The sequence below is a fragment of the Ochotona princeps genome, chromosome 14 (assembly GCF_030435755.1).
Source record: "Ochotona princeps isolate mOchPri1 chromosome 14, mOchPri1.hap1, whole genome shotgun sequence".
NCBI classification, from domain to species: domain Eukaryota; kingdom Metazoa; phylum Chordata; class Mammalia; order Lagomorpha; family Ochotonidae; genus Ochotona; species Ochotona princeps.
The window spans coordinates 13,345,572-13,367,869 of NC_080845.1; positions in this window are offsets into that span (position 1 = coordinate 13,345,572).

Genomic DNA, 22,298 nt, shown 5'->3' on the forward strand with positions numbered 1-22,298 from the left:
GATAAAAAAGTTATATCTACTTTAAAAGGATGTATTCTGCTCCTGTCAAGCCAGTCAAATTTATTGATATTCAACTACTCTCTAGTTTATATGTTGTATAGTTTTTCTATCAAATACACTGAGGGAAAAAAAGTCTCCAGCCACAATTGTTGTCTGTGTACCCCTGTGGATATATCAATATCTTTTGAAGTTCTTTCATCAGAAAGATAGATACTCGGTCATCATGTCTTTAAGAAGAATTGAATCTCTATCACTTGAAATGTTCCTTTTTATCCCTGGCAGTAATTTTTCTCTTGAAGTGTATTTTGTGTGATATTAATGTAGCCATATCAGTTCCCTTTGGTCTAGACTTTATAGAAGAGTACTTTTTTCTAATCTTTAAACTTCTCTGTATCTTACAGAAAAGTATCCTTTGTAAACAGTGTATGCTTGGAACATATTTGTTCCAGCCAGTTTGAAAACCATTCTATTTGAACCAAAATGTTTGCTCCATTTATATGTAGTATAATACATTTACATATAATTATTTATAATTAATTATGCATAAAATGCAGCTGAATTTAAGATTACAATGTCTCTTCTTAGTCACAGTTTTGCTGACTTGGTTTCAGTATGTGTGGTTCACCATAAACCAAAAATATGAAATTGGAAGTTTCAGGACTAAAAATCCCAAAATGTTGTGTCTCCGCGAGAAGTGCAGTAAAGTCTCAAGTACTGTCCACTTGCCTAAGGATGTGGCTCATTCTTCTGTCCAAAGTATCCACACTATAAAGAATACCCATCTGTTAGCCACTTTGTAGTCATGACTGTCTTAGTTAAAAAAATCAGTGGTTCTCGTATTGCAGTGCTTATGTTCAAGTACCCTTGCTTTACTTAATAATGGCTCTAGAGCATTAATCTAATATGATGGATAAGACCACTACCAAGGTTTGTATTGGTTGTATTGAATTATGCCATTTTTGTTAATCGTGTCATACCTAATTTATAAATCAAATTTCATTGCAGAAGGGTCTGCCTTGTGGCACAGGAAAAACTACCATCTGTAATGCCAATATGCAAGATGGCTTCCTATTTAATTTCCAGTTATTACACTTTGGTTCAACCGAAGGACCTGAAAGCAATGGAAGATGGCCCTTATACTTGGGACCCTGCTACCCACATAGGAGAGTACCAAAAAACTCCTGCCTCCTGGTGTCAGCCTGGTTCAGGCAGTGGCTGCTGCAGGCATTTGAGACATGGGCCAGCAGATAGATCTCTCTCTCTCTCTCTATCTCCCCCATTGCTCTTCTCTCTGTAATTGTGCCTTTCAAATATATGTAAATAAATAATATTCACATTTGCAATCATCTGTTGTGTCTTGGAATGTATCCCCCAGGATACAATTGTTTTATTTCTACTTTCTGCTCTTTGTTTCCATGTTGTTTGTTTCTATTATTCTTTGAGATTTATCAAATACTATTAGTATCCCATTATAGCCTCTATTTTTTTTTAAGATTTATTTGTTTTTATTGTAAACGCAGATTTACAGAAAGAGAGAGAGAAACATCTTCTATCTTCCAGTTCATTTCCCATATGGGCACAATGGCTGGAGCTGAGCTAACCCAAAGCCAGTAGTGTCGTCTGTGTCTCCCATGTGGATACAGGGCCCCAAGGCTTTTGGCTATCCTCCGCTGCTTCCCCGGGTCACTAGCAGGGAGCTGGATGGGAAATGGAGAATCCAGGACACCAACCCGTGCCCAGAAGAGAGCCTGGTGCTTGCATAAGGAGGATTAGCCAATTGAGCCATCGCGCTAGGCCCTGTCACTGTTTCTTAATTTAGTTTCTTTGATTTATGTATGTCTCATAAGTTACCAGAAATTAAAAGATCTCCCTAAACCTCTGACAATAGGTTTTGAGTTAATCTTGTATCACTTCTTGCATAGGGTAAGAAGTTTATTGCGATATAACTCGACTTACACACTCTAATCCTTCTTCTAGGTTGTCTATTTCACTTCTACAGATGATATAAATCCTAAACACATTATTTTAATTTTTCATTGATAGTTAATTGACTCACATAACTTAAGAAAAAGAGAAATAAATTTTATATGTATGAGGAAGTTTCAAATAGTTCATGAAAATGCATATTACAAAATAATTTATAGGTATTTCTAAAAATACTTTGCACAAAAATAAGCATATTTTAATTCCATTTTCCACGAGTTTTGAAGTGGACTTGTATTTACTGACATATTTTCCACCCGCAGGGGTTAGCGTTGCTTTCTGAACATTTGCATTTTCACATCTTAGAATTTTACTTCTGACTGAATTATTTTTAGTATCTTAGCAATGAAAAAAAAGATTCTTGATTGTTGCTTGCCTGAACATGTCTTTATAATTCTTCAATTTCAAAGTAAATATTCAATGGATGAATAAATCCAGGGAGTAACTGTTTTTGCTTATTGTTGTTTTTAAGTACCATGATTATGTCATTATATTGACTTCTGTCTTTCATTATTTGTTGCAAAAACTTGGCAAACATCTTCTACATGTGGTATGTAATTTTTTTCACTGCCTACTATGAAGGTAATTTTCTTTGTATCTAGTTTCCAGAAGTTTAAGAAGATGTGCTTATGTGTGATTTTCAGCTTGTTTTTCCACATGAGGTTCCTGAAATTCTTGGGCTTATGAATTGCTCTTTCTGATTAAATGCAAAACGTTTAGCCAACATTTCTTTACCTACTGCCATATGTTTTCTTCACTTGTCTTTCCAGGATACATTTTGTATTTATTGGCTTTTGAAATTGGTCACTGAGACTCTGATATTTCAATTTATTCATTTCAATTTATTCTTTTATCAAACAGTTACTTCAGTTTTATATAGCATATTGATTTTATGTTTCAGTTAAGATAAGTTCTTTGGGTGCATCGTTACAGTTTTAATGTCTTACCAAAAATCACATAACCATTCACAAATTGCATTTGGATTCCCTTGAAATTTCTCAATGTAGTGATCACATTTATTTTAGAGTGTTTGCTAATTTCAACATTTTGAATGTCAATGAATTTGCTTATTTTGACTGATTTTTTTCTTAGATCATCTCAGCAGACTTTGTACAATCTTGAATAATTGCTTTATTTCAAACTAAATATTGTGTATTGCTCTTCATTTTACTTATTCTTATTATCATTTTATGATACAGTTTCATAGATCATGGGAATTTCCCTCTTCCTGTACTGAGTTCCTCTATATTATTACTATAGTGTAGTTGTTCATACACAGTCATATGTGCATCATTGGACATGTGTGCAGGCATGGACAATGGCAGAGAGTCCAGCATGTTAATGTCAAGATTCATATAGTAAACAGTTTCATCTTTGTCTGGAAGTAGAGATGCATACTGCATTGTATCCACTCATCTGGATATGATACTCTCCAATTCACAGTTACTATACATCCCCTTAAATAAAAAGTCACAATATAAATTCAATAACAGAAAGAAAAATAGAAATTTACAATACCATGATGTTAAACCACATGCTAATGGGTATGATAGTCTCCATTACACAGTTACTGTACATCCCCTTAAATAAAAAGCCACAAAACAAGATCAACAACAAAATAATTTAAAAAAGAATTTCACAACACCATGAAGTTAAATAACATGTTACTGAATGACTAATGTATCACTGAAGAAATGAAAAAGAAAATCAAGAACCTTCTTGAAGAAAAGAATGCTACTGTATAATCTATTTGTCAGTGAAGAATGTAATGAGAAAGTGTTTCGAAGAGATGAAAAAAAAAAAGGAAAAATGGAATGTCAAAATCCATGAGATAGACTTCCCACTTCTTTGTTGGTGAAATGTGGCAATAAATAGATGTGTTTTTTTGTACATTTGTTTTTTTGTTTTTTGTGTTTTTTTTTAATCTGATATACTAATCTATGACGTTTGATTGATGAGTTTAAACCATTTACATTCAGGGTTAATATGAATGGGTGGTACTTTGGTCCTGTCATTTTAGCAATGGGTTATTCATTGATTCATCTTCTGTTATTATTTTACTGGGATGTTCTTCACATTTGCCTTTGGTTTTGGTGGGTGTTAGTCCTCTTTTCTGTCAAGAGAACATCTTTAAGTATCAGAGGGCAGGTTTGGAAGAGGCATATTCTTTTAACTTCTTTACGGTGGAAGAATTTTATTTCATTTTCAAAGACAAAGGAAAGCTTTGCTGGGTACATTATTCTAGGTCAACAATATTTGCTTTTAGAATCTGGAATATGTCTCTCCATTCTCCTCTGGACTATAGAGTTTCCTCTGAGAGGTCTTCTGTGAATTTATTTGGCATTCCTTTATATGCCCACTCATTTTTTTCATGAGCACATTTAAGAATCTTGTCCTTATGTTCGATTGAAGAGAGCTTGATGATCATGTGTCAAGGTGAAGATCACTTTGGTCAGCTCTGTTGAGAATTCTGTTGGGAGTTTGTTGTTACCAAATTATTTCTCTCGATTAGGAAAATTTTCCCTTATTATCTTATTAAATACATTTTTTAACCCAGTTTTTCTTTCTGCACCTTCTGGGACTCCCATAACTCTTATAGTTGGCTTTTTAATAGTGTCTTTCAATTCTTGATTGCTTTTTTTAACTCTTCCCAGCTTTGCTTCCAACTTTTTGTTTGTTTCCCCTGGTGACAGGAAATATCTTCCAATTCTGAGATTCTTTCCTCTGCTTCCTTCATTCTATTTTGAAGATTCTCCACTGTAATTTTAATTTGCCCCACTGTATTTTTAATTTCTGATATATCAGCTTTCATTTGATTCATTTCCTGTGTGACATATTCCTTGAACTCCTGTATTATGTGCTTCTCATTGTCGGTAAGAAGCTTCATAACAAATGTTTTGAATTCCATTCTAAGTCATCTAAGCTAACTAAATGTATAAAGAGATAGTCTCTGATTTCCTCCAAAACTTAAATATGACATTAGTGTAGTTGCATATATTTTGTTCCATTTTTACTTTTGGAACATTACTCTATCATTTGCAGATTCAATTCTACCACTATCTTTATTTATTCAAACTTCCAAGGAATATTTGTTGCAGTATTTGGGGTAATTTAGATTACATTTGTCTCTAAAGTGTGTTATTTTCTATGAAGTCTGTGACAGTTTAGTTTTCTCATTAGCCTTCAACATTTAAAAAACTGTGATACTCCCGCCCACTGAATCATTTTTCTGATGTCACGTTAAATTCTTAACTCAGTAACTTAGGCAACAAATTAATTTCCTAGCTCATGAAAATGTCTTTGCTTACAACTCATTTTTAAAAATGTAAAGAAAACTTCTCATAAGATAAGCAATAAAATAACAATGAACATAATGGCAGATGAAAATGTCATTTTTACATTAAGATGTGCAAGTTACTTGCTGTGAAATAGGCTTACAAAAATATTAGAAGCTGAATTTTGTTATTCCATGACATAATCCCATGTTGATATAACTCTAAAAAACAAATACAAGTGTGGGCTTTGAATCTGACAGTTTTGCTTCTAATTTACTAATTTAGAAAAATCAAGGGAATGAAAATATGATTCTCAGGTCATCATCAAGAAAATATACAACATGTGGACTCAAAGACAGATGTATTTTCTGAGGCTTGGTTTGTAATGGGAAAAAAAGTAATAATTATGTTATTTTTCATCAGATTCCCAATTCAACCTTCAGGGTAAGCTTTCTGAATTCAAATGATGACCACTAAGTATATGACTTTAGGCAAACACTTTCAACTTCTGTGCTTTGGTTTCCTCAGATGTAAAATAACAATGGCTTTTACAGAATATTGTTTGTTCAAGTTCTCAAAATTACGAAGCTTAAAAGATGAGGAATCACAATGCTGCATCTCCTTGTCAACTGTGTTCTAGAGTAGGTCTTACCAATGGGAAATACATGAGCAAGACCATAGGGCAAAAAGAAAGGAAACCCCATTCTCCTGTGACTCCAGTCTTGATGATCACAGTGGACTAGAACGTCCACCTACCGTGGCATTGTTGCTTGTAAAGCAGGCGAGAAGTCCCCTCAGTGGAGCTGGTAGTAGACTTTCCTACTAAGTGCTTCACAGCTGTCCCTTACAACCATAGTACCTGCAAGTCATTTACTAAGGTAATGTTAGGACAGAAATGACTTCACACGGTTCTTCTGTGTAACAATCCCATTCCTTTAGTCTGTTTGTTTTGGTTTTTTTTTTTTTCCTCCCTCTTGGCAGCTTCAGTACCTCTAACTTAGCTTTCTGGTTTTGTTTGTCTATTTATTTGCTTCCATTTTGATAATGTATTGGCTGAAAAATTGATTTTACCAATGTCACTGGAGTTGCTACAAAAATTGGCTATATATGTATATATATATATGCACAAATAATATAGGAATGTAAAACATCTCTTTAAATGTTACCTTCTGTTTTGAGTAGCGACATTACTTCACTGAGGATTTACTATGCTCTTCTCTCCTTTCATATCTCAAGCAACGTGTGGTAATCTCTTGAACACTATAAATGTTATGCTATGAAGATAGATGAATCTGTTGTATTCTTTCAAAGCATGTAACTTTATTTGTTGGTTTTAACAGAACTTATTTTCTTTGGGAAAAAAAAAAAACGGTTCCTACAAAACCATGATTGTTTTTGCTAACTTCTCTAAGCTTTAGTTGTATGGAATGGCGTTAACACATACAGGAGGATCAGTTCACTTGAAAGATACAGAAAATACACAAAGTGTAGCAAGTAAAAAGTGTTAATTAAAACTTATTCATTATAAGTTTTTTGTTACTTGTATCTACAACAGCACATGCTTGCAAGTAAAAGCTTGTAAAAAGTGGAACTATAAAAATTATTCTGCAAAAATTCTGTCCTTTATTTTTGTTTATATCTGCATTTGAAAGGCAGAGAGAGAGAGAGAGAAAGAGAGAGAGAGAGAGAGAGGAGTCTTCCATGATTTACTTTCCCAAGTTGCTGCCACAGCCAGGCCTGGGCCCAGCAGACACCAGCAGCCTAGATACCACCTGGGTCTGCTACTTGGATGACATGAATCAAAGTAGCTGAGCCATAACCTGCTTAGGAATTGTACATTATCTGCAGGAAAATCAGATCCAGAGGAGTTAGCATCAAATTTGGCATTCAGATCGGGGGTGGGGAGGAGTACGTGAAGCCTGTGAAATTACTTGGTCCAGTCCTGCCAAGGAAACCACAAGCAGGACTTGAAATCTAATTAATTCACAGTAGGCTCATTCTTACGCAGGTGATTTTGTTTGGGCCTCAAATGATGTTATGAATAATCAAATGGCCATTGATTTAAAAGTAAGTTTCCCCAGTCCTGCCTGTGAAGTTGCATAAATTTAAAATTTTCTCTAGGTCAGGACAGATGACATTATCTCAGCATTTTAGAATGGCCAATTTCTGATAGTTGATATGCAAGTACTGTGACTTATATCATTATTCTTCTAGACATGGGTATTAACGCTGTTTCTAACAGTCTATTCTTATGAATGAATTTGAGAGAATACATTGGATCATGTTTTTTCTTTGAACTTACACCAAATACTTTTGTATATCAGATTTTTTAAATGATGGTGTGACTAATGGCTTTTTAAAAAAAAGATTTATTTATTTTTATTGGAAAGTCAGATATACAGTGAGGAAGTGAGACAGGGAGGAGGATCTTCCATCCCCTGATTAGAACCAGCGCCCTTATGAGATCCCAGCAAGTGCAAGGCGAGAACTTTAGCCACTAGGCTACTGTGTCAGGCCTGTGACTAATAACTTGAAAAAAAAGTTTATTTTTATTAGAAAAGCAGATTTACAGAGAGAAAAATTTTCTTGTCAATTCTTCACTCTCCAAATGACAGTAACTGCCAGGGCTGAGCTGATCCAAAACAAGGAGCCAGCCACCTATTCTGGGTCTCCTATATAGAAACAGGGCCCCACCTCTTTGAACCATCCTCTACTGCTTTCCCAGGCTGTAAGCATGGTGCTGAATGGGAAGTAGAGCAGCCAGGACACAAATCTGTGCCCATCTAGGATCCTGAAATTTGCAGGTAGAGGATTAACCAATTGAGCCATTGTACTAGTCTTCAGATTATGATTATTTTTCTATAAATGATCAGGAAATCTGATTAATGAATGAATTTTGCCTGTATGCCAGCAAAATTTCTCATAAATTTTTGTTTTTCTTTCAGGATGGACCTATGTAATGGTATTCTCTCAGACCAAAGTGACCCCAGAGGAAAGAGGCTTGGTCCCTGCTGCCTCTCTAATCACTCTCTCCAGCTTGATGAATGGCAAAAGGAGATAGATGCCTTGTGGCTGAGTAATTTTTACAGAGCCATAAAGAAAGCTCATTTTTAAGGGAGCAAAACTGGAGCAGCACGTTCTGGTAATGAGGTGGGGAGTAGAGTAATGAGCAGTGTTCAGGGTATGAAAACATCATGATGAAGAGAATGACTTTAGAGCAAAATTGCTGGACAAGTGATTAAAGGGCAATGTTGAGAATGAAATAACCCAGGCACAGGAGAAAGGGCATAGTGCTTACGCAGGCTTTCAGAGGTCATGCAGTCCTTCCCACCTACCGGTTAAAAGTAGAGAATGTTAGCTTGGGAAGCAGTTTAGACATTAGTGGTTTTGTGTCCACCTGCAGGACTAGGTGTGACCCATGGTTACAGGTGCAAGGGCTCAAGAACTGCAGGAGTCTTGTATAACAGGGCTTTAAGTACATAACACAAAAAGAAAAAGAACAGAATTAAAGTTGATTAATTAAAATAAACAAATATTGAAATTTTTGTTACTTGTCTTACCTTTAAGGAATAACATTTTAAAAATAAAATTGAAAACTCCACCTTCTCACAGATCTTTGTTATTTTAGTCCACTAAACCAATATATATATAAGCACAGACACATACATTATATATATACATATATATACACATACATATATATATTCACATACAAATACACACACATATACAAAAACAGACACACACGGACACGTGTGTCTGTGTGTCCATGTGTATATAATCAGTACTTTAGATATCTCAAAAAATGTCTACCATCAATTTCTTTCTGTTATGTCCATGATGCCTCTTGTATCAAGATTCTCCTTATTGAACTTGGGCTGTGACCAGGGCTGATTAACAGATAGAATATTTTGAGTTGCTTAATTTCAAGTCTTACGATGTCTGGGAGATTTTGATTCCACACCATGCAAAGCCAGCTGACTTGTAAAAAAGCCAGTTGTCCGAAAATCTTTGTTTAGAGAGCCAAGCTAAACCAGCTCCAGGTAGCCATGAGAAAAACCTGTGAAGATTCGAATTTTAAATAAAGTTTCTTAGTACTTCTGGCCAGGCAATCTGCCAGCTGCGTTCAGCTGACTGAAACCTGCCAGGCAATGTCACATATGCACAGGACTCATTTAGACAGACCTGACCAGCCAGCAGCAGTGTGAGGGGAAAGATAATAAATTATTATATCAAGCTGAATGATTTTAAAGTATGTTTCTATATATCAAAAGGTCAATGAAATATTTATGAATACATAAATGTGAATATTTATATTGTGGCAAGTGGATGCTCTGACTAGTAGTCAAATAAACTTTCATCAGACAAGATCTCTTATGGATAAAAACAATAAAAATTGGAAAGCACATTTTAAAAGACACAAGCAGCTACTTGAAGACAATGCGGGTGATCCATGATAGGGGTATTTTCCAGAGGAATTTGTCAGCTGGAGGTAATCCAACTCCTCTTCCATAGTGTGTCTTAACAAAGGGAAGCACTCTATACCACGTGGAAGAGCCGAAACTGTGCTACATGTCCATGGCTTCTGTGATTGCAAAAATTAAGACTGGGACAATATATGGAGAAGTGGTAAAATCACTGTTTAGAACACTCCCATCTGGTGTCATGGTCTCTGGATTTGAATTCAACCTGCTCTTCTGATCCGACATCTAGTTACTATGCACCCAGGAGGCATCAAGGGAAGACTCAAGTAGTGGAGTTCCTGCAATCCAAACGAGAGCTCAAAGGGGGTTCCTGACTGTGTGACATTAGCCTGACCCGGCCCTAACTGTTAATGGCACATGAAGAGCAAACCAACCGTACAAGATCTCTCACTCTGTTTCTCTCTAATGCTAAATCGTTCACCTTGATGTTTATCTCTCTATGTATCTGTTTTTCAAACAAACAAGTTGATTTTTTTGAAAATGGAAAACTTTCAAAAGTAACTACATTGCACAATTTTATTTTTCTAAGATAAGATTTTACATGAATGTACAAATTGTTGTAAATACAATTGTGTTGAGGCCACCACCAGAGAACCTGGAATTCTACATGGGTTCTGGGTGCCAGGCACTCCACTGGTGATCCAGTTCCCTGTAACGCCTGGGACAGCAGCAGAAGATGGCCTATGTGCTGAAGTCCCTGTGCTCACATGAGAGACCTAGAAGAAATTCAAGACTCCTTTCTTCTGGCTTTCAAATAAATTTTAAAAAGAAATAAAAAAGCGAACAGTGGACTATCTTTTAATGAATATGCCTTACATTCTACATTCTACACACTGTGTGTATGATATGCATAAAACAACTTGGTTTCCCAGCTGTGGGCAACTGCCTGGGTTGTCTTGTACTTAGGCAAATGTTACACTGCTGAGAGAAAAGTAGTCAATAGCAGGCAGGCATTCTGTGTCTGATTAATGCCAATTTCGTGTTCACTATGCCAGTATATCATAATATTTACCTATTTCTCCTTTTTTTAAAAGATATGTGGCGAAGGCAGGAATGATGGGCAGGGACAAACCACCCCAGCCCCCAGTTTGGCAAGGGAGGGGTGCTGCTGCAGATTGCCCAAGGAGGGTGGATCTGGAGGCATATTAGAGTAGGAGCAATTGAGAGAACTTTTGACAGAGGGTGAATGAGTTCTGAGTTCTTCCACAGACCAAGCCACTGTACTCACATGTAGGCAAGGGTGCTGGGGCCAGCTGGAGTAGAAGGGGAAAATCAGAGGGCATGTCTGGATCAGGCCAAGACTCCTCCCATATGGGAGTCTTCAGTTAAGTCAAACAAAATCACCTGCCACCACCCTCTGGGGATCACAAAACTGAGGTTCAAAGGCTTGCCTGAATGCAATAGGATGCAGAACCTACTGCAAGTGTCAGAGCAGGAGATGGACTATGTCAGGCTTGGCTGCAGCATCCACCAGGAAGTGAAACAACCAAATGTGGTGGCAGATTCTGGAGGGGGTTTGTGGGTTCACCTCTGTAGGACAGTAGCATCTTCCAATTAGAGGGTAGAGCTAGAGGTAGTGGTATCTTTCAGTTGGAGGGGAGAGCTTAGAGTAGTGACATCTAGCAAGCCTGGACCACAGAAATCATTTGATGCTCCCAGGTGCTAGCGCAGGGAGACAGGTGGACTTGGCCAGGCCTGCTGACACATGCAAAAACCAGAACTGAGGGCAGACTATGCCAGGCATGCCTGTAGGTCTGGGGCTGGGAGCAGGCCTGTAAAGGGAACACGGAAACTCCCCTGCTAGGTCAAGCTCCCACTGGGGAGCACAAGATCTAAGGCTGAGGGTAAGCCAAGCAAATCTGTAGCACACTGCAGCAATTGTGTGGGCTGTGTCTTAGGGCAGGCTGAACTGGGCGAGGCCACAGAACCTACTGGTACGAGTGAAAGCCAGGACAAGGAATGGGCTGCATTCAACTGGCAATGCCTGCCAGCGAGAACTGGGACCAGTGGTGAGCCATTCCAGGTTGCTTGAAACACCTGCAAGTATGTGGAAGATCCTTCCTGGCAAGGGAAATTTGGGGACTCCCCTACTAGGCTGCAGTTCCCACTGATGAGTCCAAGAAAAAGAGCTTGGGCAAACTGTGATGGATGAAACACCCATAGGCATGCATGTTGGCTAGGTCTGGGGCAAGGGGGCAGGGGCAGACTGCTCTAGGCTCCAGTACCTGCTGGTGCTCATGAGAACCAGAGTGGGTATGGGACAGGCTGGGCTAGGCCATAGTACCACTGGTGCCAGGATTGGGTAACAGCCAGGTCAGTCTGTTTAGCAACACCCACAGGCACACAAAAAATCCAGAGCTGAGAGTGAGCATGATAGGGGAACTTGGGGATCTCCCTACAACTGCAGCTCCCAGGTCCAGGGCTGGAGGCAGGTTGACATTTGTGTGAGCTGTGTCTAGTGGCGGGCCCAGCTGGGCCAATGCACAGCACATACTGGCACAAGCAAGAGCCAGGATGGCGTGCAGGCCAGGCTGGTTTGGACTGCAATACCTGCCAGTTCACAAAAGGCCAAGAGTTGACTAGACCAGGCTAGTTTTTGCCCCTGTCAGCAAGAGCTGGGACTGGAGGTGGGCTGGTCTAAGGGCAAGCCAGGCTAGGCTAGGCTGCCACATGCACTGGTGCACATGAGAGTCAGAATGGGTGCAGGCTGCAAGGCTAGGCTGCAGCACCTGCTGGCAAGTGTTAGGACTGGGTGTGAATCATGTCAGGTTGGACCACAATACCCTTACCAGGGTGCTGTGATTTACAGTTGGGGGCAGACCTAAAAGGGGAACTGTGCACACTCCCATCCTGGACTGCAGTTCTCACTGCTAAGCACAAGAGTCAAGGCATATGTGTGGGCTGGGTCTGGGAGCAAGTAAGTGTGAGCTAAGCTGCAGCAGCCATAGTTGTACATGAGAGCCAGATGGTTGCAGGACTAACCAGACTAGGCCACAGCACATGCTAACACATACAAAGACCAGGGCTCAGGTGGGCCTGGTTGGAGTTATTGGGGGTCACTCCAACTAGGCCACAGCACCTACTGGTGTGAATGATGACTGGGGCTATGGTGGACTGGTATACAGTAAGCCACAGCACCTGATGGTTCATATAATGGATGGGGCCGAGGCCAAACTGACTAGGTAGCTGCATCCACTGGTATATCCACTGGCTGGTGCAATTGGCAGATCAAACTTGACCTTGCACAAGCTGGTACATACAAAAGTCAAGTCTGAGGTCACTAAGGTGAGTTTTCTTGGGGTAATTCCCAACTAGATGGCTGGACTCAAACTCCAGCCTCAGAGAAAAATCACAATATATGTGATCAAACCTTGCAGTGCATAGATCAGGACTGGGCCTCCTCAGCTGCTGACACCCGTGCAGTGGAGAGCAAGCCCAGATGCACACCAGGGTTATGACAGTCAGCTTATCTAGGCCAGTAGAGGACAGCGAGTACTTTACCAGAGGATGAAAAACAGCCCTTTGGAGAACTCTCCTGGCCAAGCTTTACAACATGGTCTTGAGCAGGTAGATGCGCTAAGGTGAAGTTTGTCAGCCAGTAGACCTTGGAATGATTTTCTCAATCCTGGTAGGACGAAACCAACCATGTCTTAAGGTTGGTTAAGTAACACACTCAGAATACTCTTTCTCTAGGATGTCTCTAGGTTGTCAGCAGATGACTATCTCATGTTCCCAAGTACTGATGTAGTTTAACAGCAAAGAGTGGTCCCCTCCCTGCAGATAAAGAATGAAAAGGATAGAAACTTTTTTGTCACCCACCTTCCCTCTCCATGGTAGTCAGACACTCATATATATGCAATCTATCAACTATGTAAAAAAATAAGAATAAAAGAAAATGAAACAACCTAGTTATTCCTCAAGCATGAGTTAGCATTATTATTCTATGAGGCACAAACTAGAGCATGAAGAAATTTTTTTAAAAAACCAAGAGTAGCTCTGTTGAGTTTCTGTTGTTGTTGCTGAGTTCCTGCCTAGCAGATCTGTCCATTCATGATAGTGAAATGTTGTATTAAAGTCTGTGTCTCTGTATAGATCCATTCACAACTGCTCTAAATAACCAGATGCCCTGACTTTGGGTATATAATCATTTACAGTAGTCATGTCTTCTTGTTAAATTGATCCCTTTGTCATTATATAATGTCCTTCTTCATTATTTTAGTAAGTTTATATCAAGGTTTATTTTGTCTGATATTAGAATGGCTACTCCTACTCATTTTTCCTTTCCATTGGCTAGTCAACAGTCTGACAGGAAGGAATCAAGTTGTATCTATGTCTTGATTAGTCTAACACAACAGTCTAAATAATTGATCAATTCACCATATTGCTAGACTTAATTTTTTTCAATTGCTGTACTTTCCAAAATCATTTTATTTGCCTTGATTTAACCATATTCTTGTCTTTCCATCTTTGCTCCTGATGAAATTTTTTAAATCAAGGTATCCAAATATATAGCCAGATTTACATGAAGATAATTAATGTATTTAATGAATGGCTCAGATGAAAACATGGTTAGAAATGCAAACAAATATGTTACTTCATTCCGCAGCAACGTTGTTCTTTATGTTAGTGACCAATGCTTTGTACTTTTAGCATACGCCATGTGGCAGAATTTTACACCATACAGCAAAATACACACAGATGTTCCTTTTCATAACAGTAATTGAATATTATTCGTACTTTTCCTTACTTATTATCTATCAATATGACTTACATGCAATCTCATTCCTGTATTTCCTGTTCTTTTTCATGACTTCATAGTATCCCAAGATATTCATGCTTTATATAGCATATATGTAGCAAGTTAACTATTTGAAGCCATGGAAGCTATTCATGATCTGTTTTTCAATGGACACAATAAAATGTGAATTCATCATTTTACACTTACTTAAGTACTTTGCTACGAAAGATTACCAGACAGATGGAATTACTGATATGCTGGTGCATTTTTTAATTTAAATGCACTTTCAAATTATCCTCTTTGTCATTCTTACCAAATTAGAATCCTACCTGCAATGACGAACACTGCTAATTTCCTTCTGATCATCAGTCAAGTGAATGATGAGACTTAGGGATCTCAGATAATCTAAACAGATAAACTGCTGTCTGCATACACTTTTCATTATCCTTTCTAGAGATTTAAAAACCTGTTTCAACAATATAAACTGAAGAAAACTAATAAAGAATATTATACTCAAATTTCTTTGAAAAGTAGCTGAAAATGAAATGGTGACAACTACAGCATCTTATAAATAGAGGAAAAACAATTTGAATCCCAGCCAATTCCTCATCACAGAATATGGAGGCCAGAAAGAAATGCTACAATACTTTTCAAGTGCTCAAAGAAAAGAATTACCAATCAGAATTCTATATCCAGGGAAATATCCTTCAAGAATGAAGGTGAAATCAAGACATTTTCAGGTAAAGAAAAATAAATCAAACTTGTCACAAGGAGACCTAGCCTAAAAGAAGGGCTGAATGAAATTTTCTACAGAGAATGGAAATGATAAAAGAGGAAATATTGGAAATATCAGACAGAGAAAAGAGCAACGGAAGTAAGGTTAAGCAAAATGCATTCTTCCCTGTGGAATGATCCGCCTTGTATTTGACAAGTGAGGAAATTTTATAACATTAATTAACATTGTTTTGAACATAAGCAGAGGAAAGGGCTAAAGCAATTATAAAAACAAAGGAGTGAAAAAGGAATTGAGGTTTCTACATTTCACCACAGACTGATGAAAAGTTAATAACAGCATATTGTCTAGAATTGTGTGTGTGTATATATATATATACATACAGAACAAGCACTAGAAATGCAACATAAAGAGACAAAAACAATGCAGATAAATCAAATACAGTTCTAAAAATGTGCAAGTCATTGGAAGGCTGGAAAAATACCAGAGTATGCTGAAAATAGAAATGACACACAGAAGAAAAGAAAGTAGAAGATTTAAATCCAAATATACTATTTATAAATAAAACTAAAATAGTGTAAATAAATTTAACAACAAAGATTGGCAGTGTATTTAAAAACACATATGAACTCTGTCAACCAAGCTCATATCAATTGTATTTAGCTTAAAAGTAAAACTACTTTTTAAAACATCAGGTAAACATGTAAAAATGCAGAAATGGCTGTAAAAAGTCACTTAAACAGATTTCAGAGCAAAAACCACTGAGAGAGGAAGGGGGAGACTGTAATGACAAAAGGACCAGTAAAAAAAGAGCAGGCAATTTAGCAGTGCCAGCCAGACTGCTGGGGTTTCACTGGGAGCTTCAGTTCCTGACTGGTTTGCTGCCAGTGTAGATCCTGACAGGCAGTGGTGGTGGTGCATTGTCACTGGGTTTCTGCCCCATCTATGGAGACCTGCTGGATTGGATTCCTGTTTTCTGGAGTCAGCCCTGGCCCAGGATGCACAATTACAGGCATTTGCGTAATGAAAGGAGTCTGCCCGTCTTTCTCTCATACATTAAAAAATAATAATAATAATTAAAAAGGATCAGTCCACCAGGACACACCAGCACTCAATGTATGTGATTCAAAAACAACACCTGAAAAAAAAAATACAGGAAGCAAAGCTTGGTGAAAAGGAAAGGGGAACTACAAAAGCCGCAATTATATCTGGAACATTCACTGCAATTGACAGAACAACTAGACAGAAAACCAGTATGCAGAAAAAAAGATAAAGAGAAGTCTATAGAAAAACTCAACACAACCAAAAATTTGATGGAGTTTGACTGATATTTATGGAACATAACACTCAACATCAGTACTCCAAGCACCGAAAAAACATGCACCAAAGTACTCTATATTCTGTGAAATAAAATTAATATCAATAACTTTGTAAGACTTGAAATCACAGAAAATGTGCTATCACAACCTAATCAAAATAAAACCATTAACAGAAAGATAACAACATTATTACACAAACACTTGGAAATTAAACGGCAAATTAAAAAAAAAATTATGGCCTGGCTGAGAAAGCACATGTAACAGCAATCCCATTCACAACAGCTATAAACATGATTTTAACTACCTTGGGATGTGAAGATGTAAAAGATCTCTACAGTGATAGTTGAAAAAAACATTCAGTAATAGAAGACACACATAAAAAATGAAAAAAACCTTCCATGTTCATGGGTTGGAAGAATTGGTTTGCAGATTAAGAACACCTGTATTTCAAAATACAGGAAACATTCTTCTCAGATCTGGGAAAAAAAGTCTCTAAAATCCATATGGAACACAAGAGATCCCAAATATCTAAAACAATCTTTTAACAATGAAAAAAACAAACTGTAGGCATTACAATGCCAGACTTCAAGACATCTAACAGAACAGTTATAATCAAGACAACCTGATCCTAGTGCAAGAATAGACTGGCACTAGTATCAATGAACCAATGGAACAGCTTAGTGACTCCAAAAATTAATCTACACAACTACAATCAACGAATCTTTGGCAGACAAAATCATTGCCTAGAGAAAGGACAGTCTCTTCAACAAATGGTGTTGGGAAAAGTGGGTGTCCATTAAACAATAAGGCTCTTACTTATGCACTGCACAAAAATCAATTCACAACAGATCAAGAATGTAAACCTGAGATATGAAACTATCAAATTGCTAGTGGAAAACACAGGGAAAACACTCCAATATATATGTGCATATGCAATAACTTGGATAAGACCCTGCTCAGCTGTAAAAATGCACAGCTATAAAGGCAAAAGTAAATAAACATCATTGCATTAGGAAGTGTCTGCACTGCTCAGGAAATGCTCAAAAAGTAAAGAGACAACTGGCAGAATGGGAAAAGCATTTGCAAATTATGCATCTGATAAAGGATTATTATTGAGAATAAACAGGAAGTTTAAGAAACTCAATGGCAGCAAAAGAAATACTCAAGAAACAATGCAGCAAAAAGTAAAGAATTATTGAGCAAAACGCTTTCTGCATTTTATCATGTATGAACAACAATTTTTTTTCCTCATAATTCTAGAAACTGGACAGTTCAAGGAAAAGATCTAATGGATTGGTCAGTTAGTGAGGATTGCTTGCTCCAGGAAGAAGCTTCTAGATGTCTGTCTGCGGTAAATGGACTAAGGTGATTCCTTCAATCTTTGTGAGGGCAGCTATCCCACTCACAGTGGTGGAGCTCTGCTGTTCGTCATTCCCAAAGATCCTATCTTAAAGGATCGCGTCCGACTTTGGTTCCAACAGGTCAATTTGGAGAGGATATCAATAATTGGATCATTCTACAAGGAACACACTTAAGAAAAAAACGGTGAACATATCTTAGGACTACTCTCCAGAGAGTTATGCTGAGTGAAAAATTTCAAGCTCAAAGATCACATACAATATAATTTATTTAACTTTCTTGAAATGACAGAGCTATAGAAAAAAAAAAACCACATGAGTGACTGCTAAGAAGTTAAGGACAGACAAGACAACAAAATGAGAGAGGAGAGACCCGTGTGATGTCATAGACATACAATGTCTTGACTATCAGTGTCAGTATTCTGTCTGGGATATTGTGATGTAGGTGTGGAGTAGGTTATCATGTGTGGAACCTGCAAATCATGCCCAAGTTCTCTATGGATTTTTTCATAACTATGTATGAATCTACAATTATCACAAAATAAAAATTTAATTTAAAACACCGAGGTTTCCTGAAAAGCTGGGATTTCTACTTACTCAAGTTTTCCAAATTATTTTACAATTTCCCTTCATAGAAATCTTCAACTTCTCTTATTTGCTACTATTATAAGCAAGGTTTTCTCTCCCACTATACGTTCAATATGTTTTTTTTTTTTTTGGAAACGAGATTTTTTTAAATTAATTGCATTGCATTATGTGACACGGTTTTGTAGGTACTGGGATTCCCCCCACCCCTCTCCAAACTCTCCCCCCATGGTGGATTCCTCCACCTTACTGCATTACCACAGTTCAAGATCAGTTGAGATTCTTTCATTGCAAGCATATACCAAGCATAGAGTCCAGCATCTTATTGTCCAGATAAATTCAACGTCTTGTTGGGGAGACCATCTCTGGTCTGAAGGTAGAGCCATCAGAGTATCATCCCCGACATTACATCAGCAACAATTTATAACGTTATGGAATTAATTGACATAATATTGAGCAACCAACATGTTAAAAAAATGCAAGTTCTTTACCACATCCTGTGACACCTTTGCTGACATTTCAATTTTAGTTTATACACGACCGGGTTCTATACACCTTAAAATGGCTATAGATTACTACTCAGCTGTCTCGTGTCTATTTTCATTATAGTATTTAGCATTATATAGCATTGAAGCATAATTTTGCTGAACTTGGCTTTTTTCTTTCTTTTTTTTGGGGGGGCGGTAATCTAGGCTGGCTTATAACTCTAACAAGACATATGTCAACAGTTTAGGTGCAGAACAGTTTTAGGAGGGGTATGCAGAGAACTCCTCAATACCCTAATGAGGAGTAACTAATCTTTGTGTTCCACCTAGTAGAATAGATAGAGAACAACAAGGAAAGCTTGGAATCAGACAGGAAATGGTCAGCGTGGATCACGTTCAAAATGTTTTTTATGTCTATGAATGTTACTGGTAAGTAATGTATTATTTTCCCCATCTGTTTTATTGAGCTTTATCATTATTTGTAGTAGTTTTCACTTTGTTCTATTAGATTTTCTGAGTATCCTTTTTCAAATAGTGATAATTTGATGTATTCCTTTCCATTATGAATATATTTGATTTTGTTCTATGACACTAACATCTCTATAAAATTAAAAAATAATTGAGAATTTTTTGGTTTTTGTTTTAGTTGACAGTAGACTTTTTCAATTATTTGTTTTTATTTTTAATGGAAACACTTCATGTTTAATGCTTATTGCCATTAAGTAGTATATTTACTATTTTAAGGAAATTCTCAATCTTGAATAAGATTGTTAAATATGAACACACATTCATTCATTTAAGTGACTTCCAATGAAAACAATAAAATTGCAATAAAAACCATGATGCAAGTCTCATACATCATTTTGATTTCTTTGGTAGCTACTTTATGAAAGGCAAAATAAAACATGTATAATCGAATAATTTTACATAATACAATACATAAAATAATGCTATATACATGTTACCTGCAAGCAATAAGTTCAGTGAGATGCTTTATAATAATTAATGTTAAGTCGTTGAAATTGAGTATTTTTCTGTTTTAGCATAGCAAAGCAGGTAACCAACACAGTGAAGAGAAAATTGACAAGATGGGAAAAAGCATCTACAAATCAAATGTTTAATAAAGAATTTATCTAAAACATATAAAGAACTTAGGAACTCAATAGCAAAAAACTAACAATGCCATTAAGAGCAAAGGATCTGAATAGAAGTTTCTCAAAAGGACAAATACAGTTAACAAATATATGGAAAAAATGTTACTTATCAATAAAAATTAAATCCACAAGAGAAATCATCTTATTCTGGTTAGAAAAATACACACACACACACACACACACACACACAAGAACAAGTGTTGGCAGGCATGTGAGAAGAAAGAGATTCTACACAGTCGGTAGGAATTTAAATTAGCACAGTCAGTGTGGCTAACAGCTTGGAGGTTCCTCAGAAAACTAAGAATAGATCTGCCATATGGCCTTGCAAGCCCATTTTTGGGAATTCACTCCAAGAGAATGAAAATAGTATATGAAAAAGATACCTGCATTCCCACGTCCATGCTCCAGTATGAGCAAACGCAGTGGCATGGAATCAATTCAGGTGTTATCAATAGTTAGACAAAGAAAATGCAGGTTTGTATGCACAGCAGAGTATTACTGAGCCATACAAATGGATGAAATCCCGACAGTTGCAGCAAAACCCCTAGGAGCAGTTGTAGATTACTATATTCATAGAAATGAACCAGACATTAAAAATAATACTAATGTTGCATGTTCCTTCTCATATGTAGACATTTTTCCTTTTTTTTGTAAATTTGGATTTAGAATAGTGTTTACTCAGGATTGAGACAGTAATCACGAAGTCAAAACAGGGAGGTTGGAAAATGCTGAGACACAGTTGCACAGAACTGGTGTGTCCTGGTATTCCACTGGACAATGGAGTGACTGTAGTCCACATGGATATGATGTATATCCTATAAGAACTGTAAAAGAGAGCCAGCATGCAGCACTGGCACTTCATATGGGCAACCGACCTGAGTCCCAGCAGTTCTACTTCCACTCTAGACCCTTGTGTATGTACCTAGGCAGTGAAGGATGGCATGGGGAGTACCGGGACCCCTACATCCACAAGGGAGATCTGGCTCCTGGCTATGGCCTGGCCCAGACCCAGACCCAGTCACTGCAGCCTCTTAAGGAATAAATCAGTGAAGAGAGGTGTTTTCTCTCTCTCTCTCTCTCTCTCTCTCTCTCTCTCTCTCTCTCTCTATATATATATATATATATATATATATACTCTGCCTTTCAAATAAATAAAATAAATCTTCAAAAAATATCTGGAAGAAAGACAGTCATTGCCTTCAAACAAAAAGAAATACTAGCTATCTGAGTGTATCAGCTAAGTGTTGGAATACTGCACTGTGCTTCATAAATGTGTAAGTTTTATGTCGCAGTCAATTTTTAAATGTGATTTATTTTTAAATCAAGACTTAAAGTTCAAATACTCAGTAACTGCATGACTCGAGTTGCTGTTAGAACAGTCTGATAATGTTTAATTCTCTTGGGGAAAATGCCAAATGTGTTACCTTTGTCTACAAATAACTTCATAGAAGTTTCCATGCTGAAAAGTCTTCTCCAGCTTGGGTTTCTCTTCCTCTTCATGTAGTAAACCCTCACCAACCTGCAGCTCAAAGCTAGCCTCTCCTACTCTCATGATGCCTATCTTGCCTCAAGTCTAGGATGATTTCGGCATTCCCATCAATACTTTCTTATACTCTCTTTCCATTTGTTAGTCTAAATTTTTTGAGAGCAAAATCTCCATCTTTCTTCCTACAACTCTTTCATATAGCACAGTGTACACAGTAGGTACCTAACACCTAATCCATGACTTATGAGCCTTTATTCACAGCAGAAGAAAACCATCTTGTAAATTTATGGATGAGAAAAGAGAAAACCTTTAAATATAACATGTGTGAGAAGAATGAACAGTCATTGAGTCATTATCAGAAAAAGAACAACAGATTAGGTTCATATTAAAATGTGGAAATCATGACACATGTGTGTTGTGAGATTGGAAGAGGAGATGGAGGTAGCAGAAGGAATCAGTATTTGTCCATATCTTATAGGGAAGGGGGGGGCAAATTCTAAGGAGTAAATAGCAAGATAGTCTGTTCTGCTTCTCTGCGGAGTCATTTCAAGTGTGAAGGCTAATTGTTTTTGTTCCCTTCATTGGAGTAATGATAGAAGAAAGGACCACCTAGAGTTCACCTCCTCGAAGCTTTGTGCTATGTTGCCCTGTGAGAGTGGGCCACCTTTAGGGTACATTAGTATCCACAGATACATGGA